The sequence below is a fragment of the Pleurodeles waltl genome, chromosome 5, assembly GCF_031143425.1.
Source record: "Pleurodeles waltl isolate 20211129_DDA chromosome 5, aPleWal1.hap1.20221129, whole genome shotgun sequence".
Taxonomy (NCBI): domain Eukaryota; kingdom Metazoa; phylum Chordata; class Amphibia; order Caudata; family Salamandridae; genus Pleurodeles; species Pleurodeles waltl.
Window position 1 is genome coordinate 1,448,906,304 of NC_090444.1, and position 21,130 is coordinate 1,448,927,433.

Here is a 21,130-nt window from a genome sequence, read left to right on the forward strand (position 1 = left end):
CTGACTGGGGCAGGAGATGAGGTGCCTGGGACGAAGGAGACGCTCACCCTTCTGGGTAGCGAGCACGGGCAACTGGGAGGGAGGTGATGGTATGTGGTGGCGGAAGATGACAAAGAATGGGTGGGCCCACTAGGGTCCACCACCACCAAGGAGCTCCCATTGGAGAGATATCAGAATCGCTACCTCCAGTGGTAGTTACCTCCCCATGGTACTCCCCTTGCCCTTCAACCCACTGGGGTCCCCTTGGCATCGCTCGATTCTGCCTCTTTGGAGCCATGGGCCGCTGCATCCTCACTCACTGGTGCCACTGCTCCCTCGCCAAATGATGCTGATGTACACAGACAACACAAGAGAACAGGGGTGGAGAGACAAAACAGGAGAGAAATCTGTAAATAGCTGAATGGATGTGCATAACTGGTTCACACATACTCCCACCCAGTAAATATACCAGCATGCAGCTCCCACAGCTATAATCATGGCTATGCCCCTGACTAGTGGCCCCAACCCTGGTATACATCCATCTCCAACATTACAGAAGGACCTGAAGAACTGCAGACCTGCACCTTATCATCTAACTGCCCATGGGGGCCATTATGCTAAATGACATCAGTCAGAGTCCCTGTCACTAGACAGCATACATACTGCATCACCCTCAGACATCCATCAAGGAGGCATACAATGGTCTTGGTACTCACCCCCTTGTGTCTGCTGTGCAGTCTTCAAGCGCCCATCCAAGTCTGGATATGCCACTGCCAGAATGCGGCACATTGGAGGGTCAGGGCACGATGGGCACCCCTTCCTCGTTGGGAGGACTTCCCCAGCTGGGCCTCACAGGTCTTCCTCACCCAGTGACGCAGGTCCTCCCACCGCTTCCTGCAGTGGGTGCTCCGCCAGTTGTAGACCCCCTGGGTCCACACCTCCCTGGCAGTGGCGTGCTGACCTGTGGTAGACACACAGGAAAAAAACACAGTGGTAAGAATAAGCACATATGATTTAGCTGGCTGTACATCCCCTATGGGACAGACACTTAAAACTGCATTACAGCACCTCGCTCACGCAGATTGTTATGCATTAAACCGCGGAGCAGTTACAAATCGAGCACACATGTTTACAGGCATCCACCACCATCACACACATCCATACACCCCAATCCGCCTTCTCACCTGCACCTATGGTCGACCATATAGCTTGGCATACAGGGGTAGGACCCCACCCACAAGCATGTCCAGCTCCTCTGTGGTGAAAGCCGGGGCCTTTTTCCCTGTCACTCGTGCCATTTCCAGGACCGGAGTCAGGACACAGCAGCACACTGAGTGAAGTACTTGCATGCACGGAATCCGGGAGTCAAGTGAAGCTGGGGTGATGAAATAGCGTATGCTCTGCCCATGGGCAGTTAGATGATAAGAGGCGGCAATCATGATAGGCCCATATTTTCCATTGACAACCATGTTAACCGATGAATGGCTGCACGGCGGTGAACATCGCCTTACGCCATTACGACAGCCGCTAGCGGTATGAGGTCACTTCCACTGCCACATATCTGGATGACAGGGGGCTGAAATTTTGCAAACTACTACACAGTTTTTATTTGGTCATTGGCCCCATGCTGGCCCTATGGACCCCAGCTCTTAAACGCATGCCCAATAGAAAATTTACTCACCACGCCAGTCCAGATGTGTCAGTTGGAACATGTCACTACAGTTTAACATCCTACAATGCATATGTGTCACCTACTTGTATGACAGAAGCACCTACATGTACACAACATGTAGTGCAAAATAAATTGTGTACCTCACATGTGTTCTCCACTCCTCCTAGGTACAGACCCATGTGGTGAGGTAGGGCCTCATCTGTGTACAGACTGCTTGTTGATTTGGAGACCATGGTGGAACATCACATCATTATCAACTACAGACTCACCCGTGCTACAATCCATGAGCTATGTGCATTACTGGATCCAGTATTGAGACTGGCTAATCGGAATCAACATGCTATCCCTACAGAAGTGCAAATGCTCTCTGTACTCCATTTCCTGGCCAAGGGCTCATTTCAGGTGACTGTGGGCATGGGTGCAGGCTTTTCACAGCCAATGTTTTGCCTCATCGTGCCCAGAATCCTGGATGCATTTGTACAACACCTGCAGTCATATGTGAGGTTCCCCCAAAGTGCTGAACTACCTGCCATCAGGTGAGACTTTCATGCCTTTGCCAACATTTCCCATGTGATAGGTACCATTGATGGCTCCCACATAGCTCTCATCCCCCCGACAATAAGTTAACAGGTGTACAGAAACAGAAAGAACTTTCACTCCGTGAATATTTCATTGATGTGTACCGCAGACCAGTACATCTCACATGTGAATGCCATGTTCTCTGGATCAGTCCATGATTCATTTGTGCCGAGGAACAGCAGTGTGCCAGACATGATGGAACAACTACAAGGGGACAGAGGATGGATAATAGGTGAGTGTGGCTAACAATTTTACTGTCCATTGCTGACAGCCAGGCTGTCTGCAAATGAGGGTAGTTAGTTACAGTCACGTTTTCCCTCTTTTGCAGGAGATTCTGGCTACCCCAACATGCATTGGCTACTTACACTAGTAAGGAATCCTAGAACTGATGCTGAGAGGAATTACAATGAGGCCCATGGACATACTAGGAGGGTGATTGAGCGCACTGTAGGTATCCTGAAGGCTAGATTCTGTTGCCTCCATGTCTGTGAGAATTACCTGTGCTATGGCCCTGAGAAGGTGTGTATAATAGTGGTGGCCTGCTGCATGCTGCACAACGTGGTTGTGAGGAAATCTATTCCCCTCTTGGAGGAGGAGGGTGCTGTATAGCTAGACCAGCTTCCTCTGAGAGGGGATGAGAGTGATGGTGATGAGGAAGAGGGGGAAGATGTACACTCTAGGAACCAACTGATCCAACTATACTTCCAGTGACTAAGAGGTGCTGTTTACTGATGTTGTTGTCTATACTGCATACTGTCTGTCTGACTTATTCTCTATGGTGGTGTTGGGTCTGTAGACATTTACACTGTAACAAGGTATTCAAGTGTCATGTGACATGATGAGCAACTAGTTAGACATTTCTGTTTACTCCACACCATGTTGTGTGTGGGGTGCCATTCCTGCAATAAAGGTCTGATTATTGGATTTCATTGACAAATGCATTCAACTTCAATTTGATTCAACATAATGACAGGGGACATTGACATTGAAATACATGTGTTTTAATAGGTGTGAGGGATGCCATGGTGCTCTTTACAGTGATGGCAGTGGGCTGATGGTGGATGTCCATATTGGCTACATGTTGTCAGCGATTGGTTGCTGTGGTAATGTGTCCATCTGTACCTTGCAGGTTGTGGAGTTGGTATTGGCCGGTGGGGATGGTGGTTCAGTGGCACACTTGGGAGACAGTTCATGTCAGAGTCACTTCTGATGCTGGTCTCCTGTGTGTCCTTAGATAGTTGCACCAGTCCATTTGCTGATGTTGATGGCTGGTCTGTATCGTGGTCTGTGGTGGGGGCTTCCTGGATTGTAGGGGTCTCAGGCTGGGTTGGGAAGTGGTGCAGCAGAGCCCCTGCAATGGCGGACATGGTGATATTGAGCTGTTTCCACTGCTCTATGGCCTCTTGGTGGTGTGCTATCTGCTGCCTTTGATTCTGCTCCAGGGTGGCCACAATCTGGCCCATCCTGTCCTGGGTATGATGGTATGCTCCCAGGACCTCTGAGATACCTCCTGGGCTGCAGCATCCATCCTTTGCCCCCCGTGCCTGTGTCCCCTACACAGGTCTGGCGGTACCACTTGTACTGGGGCCATTGTCATCCTGCCTGTTGGTCGGTGGTGAATGTAGCCTCTGTCCTTGTGTTCTACCAGTCTGTGGCCTGGATACATTGGTGTGGGGTCATTTGGCCAGAGCTGATGTTGGTTGCTGGGTGGTATGGGTGTCAGTGGTCTCCTAGATGGGCTGCTGGATGGGGACAGTCCAGGGCTGTGTGATGGGCCAGGGTATTCCTCACTGTCCCTACTACCGTCACAGGTGTCCTGAATGGTGCCTCTGTCTCCATGTGGGGCGCTGGATCTCCTTGTCCTTACCGTCAGGGTGGCATGGGTAGTGGTGCCTGTGGGGGAGAATGGACATTTATGTTACATTTACAATATCGGATGGGGTGCACAGGATAGGACTATTTTGTGCAGGTTTTCCACTGTTGGGCCATGCAGGGAGCTATTGTGGGGTTGCCATTGCATTTAGCATGGGATGTTGAGGTGCATTGGGGGTGGTGTAGTGCCATTGTAGGGGTAGGTGGCTGTGCACAGGGGGAGGGATGTGGGCCTATTGGTGGGTTTGTGGGCATGCAGGATGACTGGATGAAGTGATTGTAGCCTAGGTGGGGTAGTGGTCGTGGTGGTAGTTGGAGGGGTGTGGAGGTGCATGTATTACAGGTGTGATGGATATGCAATAATTGTAGATGACTTACTCAAGTCCATTCCTCCAGTTAGTCCAGTGAGGCCTTCGGGTGCAGGATGGCCAGTACCTTTTCCTCCCCATCAGTGTAGATGGAGGGTGTTGGTGGGGGTCGTCCCCCAGTCTTCTGGACCACAATGTTGTGCCTGGATGCCATGGACCTCACCTTGCCATGCAGGTTGTTTCATCTCTTGTGGATGTCTTCCCTTGTGTGTGGATTATTTCCCACTGCGTTGACCTTGTTGACTATTGTCTGCCATAACTCTATCTTCCTGGCAATGGGTGTGTGCCGGACCTGTTCTCCGAATATTTGTGGCTCGACCTTGAGTATCTTGTCCACCATTGTTCTTAGCCCCCTTTCTGTGAAGCGTGGGTGCTTAGGGGGTGCCATGGTGTGTGTTGTGGGTGGTGCGTTGTGTTGTATGGATATTGATGAGGGTGCTGTTGTGTGGTTGGGTGTGTGAGTTGTGTGCTGTTGCATTCAGCGTCTGCTTGTAGTGTTGTCAGTCTGGCTTCTCCTATTGGCGATACAAAGGATTGTGGGGTGTGTCTGTGCATGTTTTATAGTGTTGTGGACGTATGTCAGGTGTGTGGGTTTAAAACTTGCCAATGTGTGCATTTCTTGCTGTTGGGTCCCATTGCTAGCCGTGGCGGCCTGTACCGCATTGGTCATTCGGCATTCACTGACCGCCGCAGTGATTTGTGCATCATTATTTGGAGGGCAGGGGATTGGTATGCTCGGTGGTGATGGGATGGGATGTGCAGCTTTTTCGCTGACAAGGCACTGGTGGTGGCTGGTGGTATCAGAAATGTTGGCAGTTTCTTTTTTTGGCATCTTTATTTGGCGGGTTTCTGTTCACCACCAATGGCGGTATTCTGTTCACAGTTGCCACAGCGGCCAACAGTATTTACAGCCATGTTCTTAATGACCCCCTACGTCTCTGAGTAAAAGGGGGGTAGATGGTGGATGGGAGAATGGCACCTTTGTATTAGGGACTAGCTGTGTGACAGGCTTGACTACATGAATGTTGTTACACATGTGGTGTCCATTGATGTTTCTGGTTTTCTATTCTAGAAAGAACACTCTTGTAGTTCAGAGGGCTGTGACTTGAATTTCACTACCTGGAGTGGCAACTCTGTCAGTATTGTTTCCGTTTCAGGTGGCCTTTTGCCCGTGCCATATTTACAAAGTGTGTAATGCATGCATTGCACTACTTTGTAACCGTTTGCGCTACATTATGCATGTGCATACATAATGTATGCAAAGAGGGCATTCCCTTGTTCGTGGGCAAAATCATGGTGCAAAGAAATCTAAGAGATTTGTTTGTGTCATTTTTTCAGCACTTTTGAAGTCTACTCAGAGCAGGCATTACAAGGAGGCACACCATTGTTTACGATAGGCCCCTATGTACTGTTTAGAGTTGGCGCCAAAATGCTGACGCTAACCCTGAACAGTACATCAATAGCATCAAACTTTTTTAATACTATTGCCTCCTTTCCTGTGCCATGGAGCGTCGTATCTTAGATATGGTACACACATGGTGGCAGTGTGGGGACGCTTAGGGGCGCAAGGAAAGTGGTGCTCCACTTTCCTTTAATCAACTTATATTTTTGGCTACTATCTGTTTAACCCCTTCGCTGCCAGGCCTTTTCCCCCTCCTGTGCCAGGCCTTTTTTTGCCTATTTGGGGCAGTTCGCGCTTAGGCCCTCATAACTTTTTGTCCACATAAGCTAACCAAGCCAAATTTGCGTCCTTTTTTTCCAACATCCTAGGGATTCTAGAGGTACCCAGACTTTGTGGGTTCCCTTGAAGGAGGCCAAGAAATTGGCCAAAATACAGTGAAAATTTCGTTTTTTTCAAAAAAAAATTACAAAAGTGGCTGCAGAAGTAGGCTTGTGGATTTCCCCCTGAAAATGGCATCAACAAAGGGTTTGCAGTGCTAAACTCAGCAGCTTCCTAGCTTTCATGAACAGGCAGACTTGAATCAGAAAACCCAATTTTTCAACACAATTTTGGCATTTTACTGGGGCATACCCCATTTTTGCAATTTTTTGTGCTTTCAGCCTCCTTCCAGTCAGTGACAGGAATAGGCATGAAACCAATGCTGGATGCCAGAAACCTAACCATTTCTGAAAAGTAGACAAAATTCTGAATTCAGCAAGGGGTCATTTGTGTAGATCCTACAAGGGTTTCCTACAGAAAATAACAGCTGAAAAAGAAAAATATTGAAATTGAGGTGAAAAAAACATCAATTTTTCTCTACGTTTTACTCTGTAATGTCAGATTATGGAAAGCAATATACAGTTACGTCTGCTGGACTCCTCTGGTTGTGGGGATATATAGGGCTTTTAGGTTCATCAAGAACCCGAGGAACCCAGAGCCAATAAATGAGCTGCACCCTGCAGTGAGTTTTCATTCTATACCGGGTATACAGCAATTCATTTGCTGAAATATAAAGAGTAAAAAATTGCTATCAAGAAAACCTTTGTGTAGGAAGTTGGCTCTGTATGCACTATTTCAAAGTAAGGAATAGTATGCACAGAGTCCAAGGGTTCCCCTTAGAGGTAAGATAGTGGCAAAAAGAGATAATACTAATGCTCTATTTTGTGGTAGTGTGGTCGAGCAGTAGGCTTATCAAAGGAGTAGTGTTAAGCATTTGTTGTACATACACACAGGCAATAAATGAGGAACACACACTCAGAGACAAATCCAGCCAATAGGTTTTGTTATAGAAAAATATCTTTTCTTAGTTTATTTTAAGAACCACAGGTTCAAATTCTACATGTAATATCTCATATGAAAGGTATTGCATGTAAGTACTTCAGGAACTTTGAATCATTTCATTAGCATGTATACTGTTTACATAAAACACAATAAGCTGTTTTAAAAGTGGACACAGTGCAATTTTCACATTTCCTGGGGGAGGTAAAGTAATGTTAGTTTTAACAGGTAAGTAAGTCACTTACAGGTTTCAGTTTTGGGTCCAAGGTAGCCCACCGTTGGGGGTTCAGAGCAACCCTAAAGTTATCACACTAGCAGCTCAGGGCCGGTCAGCTGCAAAGGTCAAAGAGGTGCCCAAAACACATAGGCTTCAGTGGAGAGAAGGGGGTGCCCCGGTTCCAGTCTGCCAGCAGGTAAGTACCCGCGTCTTCAGAGGGCAGACCAGGGGGGTTTTGTAGGGCACCGGGGGGGACACAAGTCAGCACAAAAAGTACACCCTCAGCAGCGCGGGGGCGGCCGGGTGCAGTGTGCAAACACGCGTCGGGTTTCCAATGGTTTTCAATGAGAGATCAAGGGATCTCTTCAGCGTTGCAGGCAGGCAAGGGGGGTGCTCATCGGGGTAGCCACCACCTGGGCAAGGGAGAGGGCTTGCTGGGGGTCACTCCTGCACAGGAGTTCCATTCCTTTAGGTGCTGGGGGCTGCGGGTGCAGGGTCTTTTCCAGCCGTCGGGAAATGGAGTTCAGGCAGTCGCGGTCAGGGGGAGCCTCGGGATTCCCTCTGCAGGCGTCGCTGTGGGGGCTCAGGGGGGACAACTTTGGTTACTCACAGTCTTGGAGTCGCCGGTGGGTCCTCCCTGAGGTGTTGGTTCTCCACCAGTCGAGTCGGGGTCGCCGGGTGCAGTGTTGCAAGTCTCACGCTTCTTGCGGGGAGTTGCAGGGGTCTTTAAATCTGCTCCTTGAAACAAAGTTGCAGTTCTTTTGGAGCAGTGCCGTTGTCCTCAGGAGTTTCTTGTCTTTCTTGAAGCAGGGCAGTCCTCAGAGGATTCAGAGGTCGCTGGTCCCTTGGAAAGCGTCGCTGGAGCAGGTTTCTTTGGAAGGCAGGAGACAGGCCGGTGAGTCTGGGGCCAAAGCAGTTGGTGTCTTCTGTTCTTCCTCTGCAGGGGTTTTTCAGCTCAGCAGTCCTCTTCTTCTTGTAGTTTCAGGAATCTAAATTCTTAGGTTCAGGGAAGCCCTTAAATACTAAATTTAAGGGCGTGTTTAGGTCTGGGGGGTTAGTAGCCAATGGCTACTAGCCCTGAGGGTGGGTACACCCTCTTTGTGCCTCCTCCCAAGGGGAGGGGGGCACATCCCTAATCCTATTGGGGGAATCCTCCATCTGCAAGATGGAGGATTTCTAAAAGTTAGAGTCACTTCAGCTCAGGACACCTTAGGGGCTGTCCTGACTGGCCAGTGACTCCTCCTTGTTGTTCTCATTATTTTCTCCGGCCTTGCCGCCAAAAGTGGGGGGCCGTGGCCGGAGGGGGTGGGCAACTCCACTAGCTGGAGTGTCCTGCGGTGCTGGCACAAAGGGGTGAGCCTTTGAGGCTCACCGCCAGGTGTGACAGCTCCTGCCTGGGGGAGGTGTTAGCATCTCCACCCAGTGCAGGCTTTGTTTCTGGCCTCAGAGTGACAAAGGCACTCTCCCCAGGGGGCCAGCAACATGTCTCGGTTGTGGCAGGCTGCTGGAACCAGTCAGCCTACACATATAGTCGGTTAAGGTTTCAGGGGGCACCTCTAAGGTGCCCTCTGGGGTGTATTTTACAAAAAAATGTACACTGGCATCAGTGTGCATTTATTGTGCTGAGAAGTTTGATACCAAACTTCCCAGTTTTCAGTGTAGCCATTATGGTGCTGTGGAGTTCGTGTAAAACAGACTCCCAGACCATATACACTTATGGCTACCCTGCACTTACAATGTCTAAGGTATTGCTTAGACACTGTAGGGGCATAGTGCTCATGCACTGGTGCCCTCACCTATGGTATAGTGCACCCTGCCTTAGGGCTGTAAGGCCTACTAGAGGGGTGACTTATCTATACCTGCATAGGCAGTGAGAGGCTGGCATGGCACCCTGATGGGAGTGCCATGTCGACTTACTCGTTTTGTTCTCACCAGCACACACAAGCTGGCAAGCAGTGTGTCTGTGCTGAGTGAGGGGTCTCCAGGGTGGCATAAGACATGCTGCAGCCCTTAGAGACCTTCCTTGGCATCAGGGCCCTTGGTACCAGGGGTACCACTTGCAAGGGACTTATCTTGATGCCAGGTTGTGCCAATTGTGGATACAAAAGTACAGGTTAGGGAAAGAACACTGGTGCTGGGGCCTGGTTAGCAGGCCTCAGCACACTTTCAATTCAAAACATAGCATCAGCAAAGGCAAAAAGTCAGGGGGTAACCATGCCAAGGAGGCATTTCCTTACACTTTGCATTTCCAAAAAGGGCACAAGATAAGGTGCTGAGGAGCAGTGGTTATTTGCACATCTCTGAATTCCGGGGTGACCATACTAGCATGTGAATTATAGGGAATTTCTCAAATAGATGTCTTTTTTACACACTCTCCTATATTTGGAAGGAAAAAATGTAGAGAAAGACAAGGGGCAATAGCAATTGTTTTGCTAATCTATGTTCCCCCAAGTCTCCCGATAAAAATGATACCTCACTTGTGTGGGTAGGCCTAGCGCCCGCGACAGGAAACACCCCAAAACGCAACGTGGACACATCCCATTTTTTTTAAAGAAAACAGAGGTGTTTTTTGCGAAGTGCCTACCTGCAGATTTTGGACTCTAGCTCAGCCGGCACCTAGGGAAACCTACCAAACCTGTGCATTTCTGAAAACTAGAGACCTAGGGGAATCCAAGATGGGGTGACTTGCGGGGCTCGGACCAGGTTCTGTTACCCAGAATCCTTTGCAAACCTCAAAATTTGGCTAAAAAAACACATGTTCCTATATTTCTGTGGCAGAAAGTTCTGGAATCTGAGAGGAGCCACAAATTTCCTTCCACCCAGCGTTCCCCCAAGTCTCCCGATAAAAATGATACCTCACTTGCGTGGGTAGGCCTAGCGCCGGCGACAGGAAACACCCCAAAGCGCAACGTGGACACGTCCAAAATTTTGGAAGAAAACAGAGGTGTTTTTTGCGAAGTGCCTACCTGTAGATTTTGGCCTCTAGCTCAGCCGGCACCTAGGGAAACCTACCAAACCTGTGCATTTCTGAAAACTAGAGACCTAGGGGAATCCAAGATGGGGTGACTTGCGGGGCTCGGACCAGGTTCTGTTACCCAGAATCCTTTGCAAACCTCAAAATTTGGCTAAAAAAACACATGTTCCTACATTTCTGTGGCAGAAAGTTCTGGAATATGAGAGGAGCCACAAATTTCCTTCCACCCAGCGTTCCCCCAAGTCTCCCGATAAAAATGATACCTCACTTGCGTGGGTAGGCTTAGCGCCGGCGACAGGAAACACCCCAAAGTGCAACGTGGACACGTCCAAAATTTTGGAAGAAAACAGAGGTGTTTTTTGCGAAGTGCCTACCTGTAGATTTTGGCCTCTAGCTCAGCCGGCACCTAGGGAAACCTACCAAACCTGTGCATTTCTGAAAACTAGAGACCTAGGGGAATCCAAGGAGGGGTGACTTGCGGGGCTCGGACCAGGTTCTGTTACCCAGAATCCTTTGCAAACCTCAAAATTTGGCTAAAAAAACACATGTTCCTCACATTTCTGTGGCAGAAAGTTCTGGAATCTGAGAGGAGCCACAAATTTCCTTCCACCCAGCATTCCCCCAAGTCTCCCGATAAAAATGATACCTCACTTGCGTGGGTAGGCCTAGCGCCCGCGACAGGAAACACCCCAAAGCGCAACGTGGACACATCCAAAATTTTGGAAGAACACAGAGGTGTTTTTTGCGAAGTGCCTACCTGTAGATTTTGGCCTCTAGCTCAGCCGGCACGTAGGGAAACCTACCAAACCTGTGCATTTCTGAAAACTAGAGACCTTGGGGAATCCAAGATGGGGTGACTTGCGGGGCTCGGACCAGGTTCTGTTACCCAGAATCCTTTGCAAACCTCAAAATTTGGCTAAAAAAACACATGTTCCTCACATTTCTGTGGCAGAAAGTTCTGGAATATGAGAGGAGCCACAAATTTCCTTCCACCCAGCATTCCCCCAAGTCTCCCGATAAAAATGATACCTCACTTGCGTGGGTAGGCCTAGCGCCCGCGACAGGAAACACCCCAAAGCGCAACGTGGACACATCCAAAATTTTGGAAGAACACAGAGGTGTTTTTTGCGAAGTGCCTACCTGTAGATTTTGGCCTCTAGCTCAGCCGGCACGTAGGGAAACCTACCAAACCTGTGCATTTCTGAAAACTAGAGACCTTGGGGAATCCAAGATGGGGTGACTTGCGGGGCTCGGACCAGGTTCTGTTACCCAGAATCCTTTGCAAACCTCAAAATTTGGCTAAAAAAACACATGTTCCTCACATTTCTGTGGCAGAAAGTTCTGGAATCTGAGAGGAGCCACAAATTTACTTCCACCCAGCATTCCCCCACATCTCCCGATAAAAAGGATACCTCACTTGTATGGGTAGGCCTAGCGCCCGCGACAGGAAACGCCCCAAAGCGCAACGTGGACACAGCCAAATTTTTGAAGGAAAACAGAGGTGTTTTTTGCAAAGTGCCTACCTGTAGATTTTGGCCTGTAGCTCAGCCGCCACCTAGGGAAACTTACCAAACCTGTGCATTTCTGAAAACTAGAGACCTTGGGGAATCCAAGATGGGGTGACTTGTGTGGCTCGGACCAGGTTCTGTTACCCAGAATCCTTTGCAAACCTCAAAATTTGGCTAAAAAAAACACATGTTCCTACCTTTCTGTGGCAGAAAGTTCTGGAATCTGAGAGGAGCCACAAGTTTCCTTCCACCCAGCGTTCCCCCACGTCTCCCGATAAAAATGATACCTCACTTGTGTGGGTAGGCCTAGCGCCCGCGATAGGAAACGCCCCAAAGCGCAACGTGGACACAGCCAAATTTTTGAAGGAAAACAGAGGTGTTTTTTGCAAAGTGCCTACCTGTAGATTTTGGCCTGTAGCTCAGCCGCCACCTAGGGAAACCTACCAAACCTGTGCATTTCTGAAAACTAGAGACCTAGGGGAATCCAAGATGGGGTGACTTGTGTGGCTCAGACCAGGTTCTGTTACCCAGAATCCTTTGCAAACCTCAAAATTTGGCTAAAAAAAACACATGTTCCTACATTTCTGTGGCAGAAAGTTCTGGAATCTGAGAGGAGCCACAAAATTCCTTCCACCCAGCGTTCCCCCACGTCTCCCGATAAAAATGATACCTCACTTGTGTGGGTAGGCCTAGCGCCCGCGACAGGAAAGCCCCAAAGCGCAACGTGGACACAGCCAAATATTTGAAGGAAAACAGAGGTGTTTTTTGCAAAGTGCCTACCTGTACATTTTGGCCTGTAGCTCAGCCGCCACCTAGGGAAACCTACCAAATCTGTGCATTTCTGAAAACTAGAGACCTTGGGGAATCCAAGATGGGGTGACTTGTGTGGCTCGGACCAGGTTCTGTTACCCAGAATCCTTTGCAAACCTCAAAATTTGGCTAAAAAAACACATGTTCCTCACATTTCTGTGGCAGAAAGTTCTGGAATCTGAGAGGAGCCACAAATTTCCTTCCACCCAGCGTTCCCCCACGTCTCCCGATAAAAATGATACCTCACTTGTGTGGGTAGGCCTAGCGCCCGCGACAGGAAACGCCCCAAAGCGCAACGTGGACAAAGCCAAATTTTTGAAGGAAAACAGAGGTGTTTTTTGCAAAGTGCCTACCTGTAGATTTTGGCCTGTAGCTCAGCCGCCACCTAGGGAAACCTACCAAACCTGTGCATTTCTGAAAACTAGAGACCTAGGGGAATCCAAGATGGGGTGACTTGTGTGGCTCGGACCAGGTTCTGTTACCCAGAATCCTTTGCAAACCTCAAAATTTGGCTAAAAAAACACTTGTTCCTCACATTTCTGTGGCAGAAAGATCTGGAATCTGAGAGGAGCCACAAATTTCCTTCCACCCAGCGTTCCCCCACGTCTCCCGATAAAAATGATACCTCACTTGTGTGGGTAGGCCTAGCGCTCGTGCCAGGAAACGGCCCAAAACTCAATGTGGACACATCACATTTTTTCATAGAAAACAGTGCCTACCTGTGGATTTTGGCCTCTAGCTCAGCCGGCACCTGGGGAAACCTAGAAAACCAGCGCATTTTTAAAAACTAGAGACCTAGGGGAATCCAAGATGGGGTGATTTGCGGGGCTCTGACCAGGTTCTGTTACCCAGAATCCTTTGCAAACATCAACATTTGGCCAAAAAACAATTTTTCCTCTCATTTCGGTGACAGAAAGTTCTGTAATCTGAGAGGAGCCACAAATTTCCTTCCACCCAGCGTTCCCCTAAGTCTCTCCATAAAAATGGTACCTCACTTGTGTGGGTAGGCCTAGCGCCCACGAAAGGAAATGGCCCAAAACACAACGTGGACACAACGGGGGTGATTCTGACCCCGGCGGCCAGGGTCGGCGGGAGCACCGCCGACAGGCCGGCGGTGCCCCGCAGGGCATTCTGACCGCGGCGGTAAAGCCGCGGTCGGACCGGCAACACTGGCGGTCTCCCGCCAGTGTACCGCCGCCCTTTGGAATCCTCCAAGGCGGCGCAGCTAGCTGCGCCGCCGAGGGGATTCCGAACCCCCCCTACCGCCATCCAGTTCCCGGCGGTCCGCCCGCCGGGAACCGGATGGCGGTAGGGGGGTCGTGGGGCCCCTGGGGGCCCCTGCAGTGCCCATGCCACTGGCATGGGCACTGCAGGGGCCCCCGTAAGAGGGCCCCTACAAGTATTTCACTGTCTGCTTGGCAGACAGTGAAATACGCGACGGGTGCAAATGCACCCGTCGCACCTTCCCACTCCGCCGGCTCGATTACGAGCCGGCATCCTCGTGGGAAGGTCGTTTTCCCCTGGGCTGGCGGGCGGCCTTTTGGCGGCCGCCCGCCAGCCCAGGGGAAAACTTGAAATACCCGCCGCGGTCTTTTGACCGCGGCGCGGTATTTTGGGGGCAGAATTCTGGCGGGCGGCCTCCGCCGCCCGCCAGAATCAGAATCACCCCCAACATATTTTTTCACAGAAAACAGAGGTGTTTTTTGCAAAGTGCCTACCTGTGGATTTTGACCTCTAGCTCAGCCGGCCCCGGGGGGGGGGGTAATGCCCTAAAATAAATTTGACCCCCCACACCCCCAAACCCCCCCTGCCCAGGAGCGACCCTTGCCTACGGGGTCGCTCCCCCTGCGTGACATTGGCGCCAAACAAAAAATCCCCGGTGCCTAGTGGTTTGCCCTAAAATCGACCAATCTGCCCCCAAGGGGGGCAGAAATGGTCTAAATACAGTTTGCCCCCCAGGGGAGCGACCCTTGTCTGATGGGTCGCTCCTCATCTCTAAAAAAAAAAAAAAAAAAAAAAAACTGGCGACTAGAGGTTTCTGCCCCTCCTGGGGGCAGATCGGCCTAATAATAGGCCGATCTGCACCCAGGGGGGGGCAGAAATGGCCTAAAATAAATTTGCACCCCCACCCCCCACCCCACCCCCGGGAGCGACCCTTGCCTACGGGGTCGCTCCCCCTGCGTGACATTGGCGCCAAAAAACAAATCCCCGGTGCCTAGTGGTTTCTGCCCCCTTGGGGCAGATTGACCTAAAATCGACCAATCTGCCCCAAGATTTTGGCCTGTAGCTCAGCCGCCACCTAGGGAAACTTACCAAACCTGTGCATTTCTGAAAACTAGAGACCTTGGGGAATCCAAGATGGGGTGACTTGTGTGGCTCGGACCAGGTTCTGTTACCCAGAATCCTTTGCAAACCTCAAAATTTGGCTAAAAAAAACACATGTTCCTACATTTCTGTGGCAGAAAGTTCTGGAATCTGAGAGGAGCCACAAATTTCCTTCCACCCAGCGTTCCCCCACATCTCCCGATAAAAATGATACCTCACTTGTGTGGGTAGGCCTAGCGCCCGCGACAGGAAACGCCCCAAAGCGCAACGTGGACACAGCCAAATTTTTGAAGGAAAACAGAGGTGTTTTTTGCAAAGTGCCTACCTGTAGATTTTGGCCTGTAGCTCAGCCGCCACCTAGGGAAACCTACCAAACCTGTGCATTTCTGAAAACTAGAGACCTAGGGGAATCCAAGATGGGGTGACTTGTGTGGCTCGGACCAGGTTCTGTTACCCAGAATCCTTTGCAAACCTCAAAATTTGGCTAAAAAAACACATGTTCCTCACATTTCTGTGGCAGAAAGTTCTGGAATCTGAGAGGAGCCACAAATTTCCTTCCACCCAGCGTTCCCCCACGTCTCCCGATAAAAATGATACCTCACTTGTGTGGGTAGGCCTAGTGCCCGCGACAGGAAACGCCCCAAAGCGCAACGTGGACAAAGCCAAATTTTTGAAGGAAATCAGAGGTGTTTTTTGCAAAGTGCCTACCTGTAGATTTTGGCCTGTAGCTCAGCCGCCACCTAGGGAAACCTACCAAACCTGTGCATTTCTGAAAACTAGAGACCTAGGGGAATCCAAGATGGGGTGACTTGTGTGGCTCGGACCAGGTTCTGTTACCCAGAATCCTTTGCAAACCTCAAAATTTGGCTAAAAAAACACATGTTCCTCACATTTCTGTGGCAGAAAGATCTGGAATCTGAGAGGAGCCACAAATTTCCTTTCACCCAGCGTTCCCCCACGTCTCCCGATAAAAATGATACCTCACTTGTGTGGGTAGGCCTAGCGCTCGTGACAGGAAACGGCCCAAAACACAATGTGGACACATCACATTTTTTCATAGAAAACAGTGCCTACCTGTGGATTTTGGCCTCTAGCTCAGCCGGCACCTGGGGAAACCTAGAAAACCAGAGCATTTTTAAAAACTAGAGACCTAGGGGAATCCAAGATGGGGTGATTTGCGGGGCTCTGACCAGGTTCTGTTACCCAGAATCCTTTGCAAACATCAACATTTGGCCAAAAAACACTTTTTCCTCTCATTTCGGTGACAGAAAGTTCTGTAATCTGAGAGGAGCCACAAATTTCCTTCCACCCAGCGTTCCCCTAAGTCTCTCCATAAAAATGGTACCTCACTTGTGTGGGTAGGCCTAGCGCCCACGAAAGGAAATGGCCCAAAACACAACGTGGACACAACGGGGGTGATTCTGACCCCGGCGGTCTTAGACCGCCGGGGCCAGGGTTGGCGGGAGCACCGCCGACAGGCCGGCGGTGCCCCGCAGGGCATTCTGACCGCGGCGGTAAAGCCGCGGTCGGACCGGCAACACTGGCGGTCTCCCGCCAGTGTACCGCCGCCCTTTGGAATCCTCCAAGGCGGCGCAGCTAGCTGCGCCGCCGAAGGGATTCCGACCCCCCCTACCGCCATCCAGTTCCCGGCGGTCCGCCCGCCGGGAACCGGATGGCGGTAGGGGGGGTCGTGGGGCCCCTGGGGGCCCCTGCAGTGCCCATGCCACTGGCATGGGCACTGCAGGGGCCCCCGTAAGAGGGCCCCTACAAGTATTTCACTGTCTGCTTGGCAGACAGTGAAATACGCGACGGGTGCAAATGCACCCGTCGCACCTTCCCACTCCGCCGGCTCGATTACGAGCCGGCATCCTCGTGGGAAGGTCGTTTTCCCCTGGGCTGGCGGGCGGCCTTTTGGCGGCCGCCTGCCAGCCCAGGGGAAAACTTGAAATACCCGCTGCGGTCTTTTGACCGCGGCGCGGTATTTTGGGGGCGGAATTCTGGCGGGCGGCCTCCGCCGCCCGCCAGAATCAGAATCCCCCCCAACATATTTTTTCACAGAAAACAGAGGTGTTTTTTGCAAAGTGCCTACCTGTGGATTTTGACCTCTAGCTCAGCCGGCCCCGGGGGGGGGGGGGGAATGCCCTAAAATAAATTTGACCCCCCACACCCCCAAACCCCCCCTGCCCAGGAGCGACCCTTGCCTACGGGGTCGCTCCCCCTGCGTGACATTGGCGCCAAACAACAAATCCCCGGTGCCTAGTGGTTTGCCCTAAAATCGACCAATCTGCCCCCAAGGGGGGCAGAAATCGTCTAAATACAGTTTGCCCCCCGGGGAGCGACCCTTGTCTGATGGGTCGCTCCTCATCTCTAAAAAAAAAAAAAAAAAAAAAAACTGGCGACTAGAGGTTTCTGCCCCCCCTGGGGGCAGATCGGCCTAATAATAGGCCGATCTGCACCCAGGGGGGGGCAGAAATGGCCTAAAATAAATGTGCACCCCCACCCCACCCCCGGGAGCAATCCTTGCCTACGGGGTCGCTCCCCCTGCGTGACATTGGCTCCAAAAAACAAATCCCCGGTGCCTAGTGGTTTCTGCCCCCTTGGGGCAGATTGACCTAAAATCGACCAATCTGCCCCAAGGAGGGCAGAAATGCTCTAAATACAGTTTGCCCCCCAGGGGAGCGACCCTTGTCTGATGGGTCACTCCCCATCTCTAAAAAAACAAACAAACAAAAAAAAAAAAATTGCCCTAGCGACTAGAGGTTTCTGCCCCCCCTGGGGGCAGATCGGCCTAATAATAGGCCGATCTGCCCCCAGGGGGGGCAGCAATGGCCTAAAATAAATTTGCCCCCCCAACCCCATCCCCCACCCCCTCGGAGCGACCCTTGCCTACGGGGTCGCTCCCCCTGCGTGACATTGGCGCCAAAAAAAAAAACCCCGGTGCCTAGTTGTTTCTGCCCCCTTGGGTGCAGATTGACCTAAAATCGACCAATCTTCCCCCAAGGGGGCAGAAATGGTCTAAATACAGTTTGCCCCCCAGGGGAGCGACCCTTGTCCAAGGGGTCGCTCCCCATCTGTAAAACAGAAAAACAAAAAAATCCCTGGTGCCTAGTGGTTTCTGCCTCCCTTGGGGGCAGATCAGCCGAATCAAAATAGGCTGATCTACCCCCCAGGGGGGCAGAAATGGCCTAAAATAATTCCCCCCCCCCCCCAGGGAGCGACCCTTGCCTGAGGGGTCGCTCCCCTTGCGTGAAATTCACGCAAAAAAAAAACCTCCCTGGTGTCTAATGGTTGCTCATCAAAATAGGCCAAACTGCCCCCAAGGGGCCTAAATATAATTTGCCCCCTAGGGGAGCGACCCTTGCCTAAAGGGTCGCTCCCCACCTAAAAAAAAAGAAAACATAAAAAAAAGAAAAAAAAAAAAGAAATGATCCCTGATGGCTAGAGGTTTCTGCCCCCCCTGGGGGGGGCAGAAAAGGCCTTCCCAAAAAAATGCCCCCCCTGGGAGCGACCCTTGCCCAAGGGGTCGCTCCCGTGGCTTGAAATTCGCGCACAAAAAAAAACTCCCTGGTGTCTAATGGTTTCTACCCCCCTTGGGGGCAGATTGGCCCCATCAAAATAGGCCAATATATTGCCCTGTAGGGGAGCGACCCTTACCTAAGGGGTCGCTCCCCACCTAAAAAAAAGAGAAAACATGACAAAAAAAACAAAAACAAAAAAAAAGGGCCCTGGTGCCTAGAGGTTTCTGCCCCCCCTGGGGGCAGATCGGCCTAATAATAGGCCAATCTGCCCCCAGGGGGGGCAGAAAAGGCCTTCCTAAAAAAATGCCCCCCCTGGGAGCGACCCTTGCCCAAGGGGTCGCTCCCTTTTGACAATTTCATTGAAAAAAAAAAAAATCCCTGGTGTCTAGTGGGGTTTCAAAAGCCGGATTGCAAGCAATCCGGCTTTTGAAACCTGTGAGAGACTTCAAAGGGAAGGAAATACATTTCCTTCCCTTTGAAGCCTCTCGGGGCCTCCCCCATGGGATTGAAAGAGAAATGCAAAAGCATTTCTCTTTCAATCGCGCTGGAAGCTCTCTGCTTCCAGCGCGATGGGGGAGACCCTGTGACTAATCAGCGCGCGCTCGCGCGCTGACGTCACAGGGGGCGTTGGGGGGGTCGGGGGTGGGAGGGGAAGGGCTTCCCCTTCCATCCCTGACTTGGGGGTGTGGGGGGGAACCCCACAGAGGGAGCGCTAGCGCTCCCTCTGGGCTCTGTGCACAGGACGTAATGGTTACGTCCTGGGCACAGCAGCACTGTGCCTCAGGACATAACCATTAAGTCCTGGGCACAGAAGGGGTTAAGCACACTGGCTTACATTTGGAAAGCATAAATTCAGAGAAATCTAATTGGTAATAACCAATGTTCTACAGTTCTGCGCTTCCACATATTTCTTGATGAAAATGGTACCCCACTTGTTGGCTAAGCCTAGCTCCTGCAAACAATAAATGCCAAAAGTCAAAATAAAGACACCATCTTTTACCCAGCAGAATCTTCGTTTTTTTTTTTATGTGGGTAGTTACAAATTCTGAGCCCCAATTCAGCCTCCACCCAGCAAGGCCTACTATACCCAGACATTCCTAAAAACTAGACACAGACCTGTATCCAGGTTGGTATGTTGTGTTGTTCTAATAAGGTTTTTTAGGCAAGAAACCCTTGCCTGAAAACAACACATTTTCCTCAAATTTCTGTAAGGGTAAATTCTGGAATCTGTGGGAGCCACAAATTTCTTGTCACCCAGTGTTTACCTAAGTCTCTGATAAAAACGGTACCTAACTTGTGTGGGTAGTCCAAGTGCCCATGGCAAAGGCCTTGAACACAGACAGATTTTTTTGTATAAAAAGCGTTGTAGCTCAAATGTGTAGAACATTTCAGAGAGATTGTAGCTTTCTTATAATTACCTAAAGTAAATACACTTGTTTCTATGTATATCTTCTTTCTACTTATCACTGCTCCTCTATAAAAATAGTGCAAAAGAAGGATAGGCCAGGTTTAATCTTTGTTTCAGAAACTGCAGCTTTAATTAAGCTCCTTGACCTGTGTTAGAAATGGGGTCTTTGGTTGGCAGTCAGGTTAACCCCTGCCCAAGCAAGGACTGTCACTCTAATCAGGGCAATGGAGAAACACACTTAGATAAACCCTGCTTACCCCCTTGGTAGCTTGGCAAAATCAGTCAGGCTTATCTCAGAAACAAGGTGTAAAGTATTTGTACCAACACACACACTAATAGTGTGAAACACTACAAAATGGACACCACACCAATTTAGAAAAATAGGTAATATTTATCTAAATCAAACAAGACCCAAACAAAAAAAATCCAACATACACAAGTTAAAATATGAATTTTCAAATGAATAAGAGTCTTACTCCATAGAAAACAATGGAAACAATGATTTTGCACAAAGTAACTGGTTAGCGTCAATAATAAAGCTACACGGGCGAGAGTGCTTTGGAAAAGGCAGAGATGCATTGATTCCTTTCTCGCAATGGAGGCCGTGCCTCATTTCTTCTCCAGTCAGGTCGGTGATGCACTGTTTTTCTCCCGCTCAAGAGAGCGATGCATCGATTTCCAGATGGGGCACCCCAGAAGTCCTGTTGACTTTGACGCCCAGGGACAATGTGTGGAAAATCCTGTCACACGTTGTTGGAAGACCACGCTGAGTGGGGTTTGTGTCATTATCAGCAGCCACAAGTGAGTGTTGCACGTTGTTTCTCCAGCAGTGATGCATCGATCTCCCAGCCACGATACAGGTGGAGCATCAATTTTAGCCACGAAGCCGGTGGTGCGTTGTTTATCAGCCATGTTGCAGATGATGTGTAGAAAATTTTCGCGCACGGAGTTCTGTGTGTGGATTTGCAGAGAGAAATCCGAGAGATTTGGTTGCATCATTTTTGTCGCCACTTTTGAAGCATACACAGAGCAGGCATTAAAAGGATGTACACCATTGTTTACAATAGGACCCTGTGTACTGTTCAGTGTTAGCGCCAAAATGTTGACGCTAACCCTGAACAGTACATCAATAGCGTCATAAATGTTGACACTATTGCCCCCTTCCCTGCGCCATGGTGCAC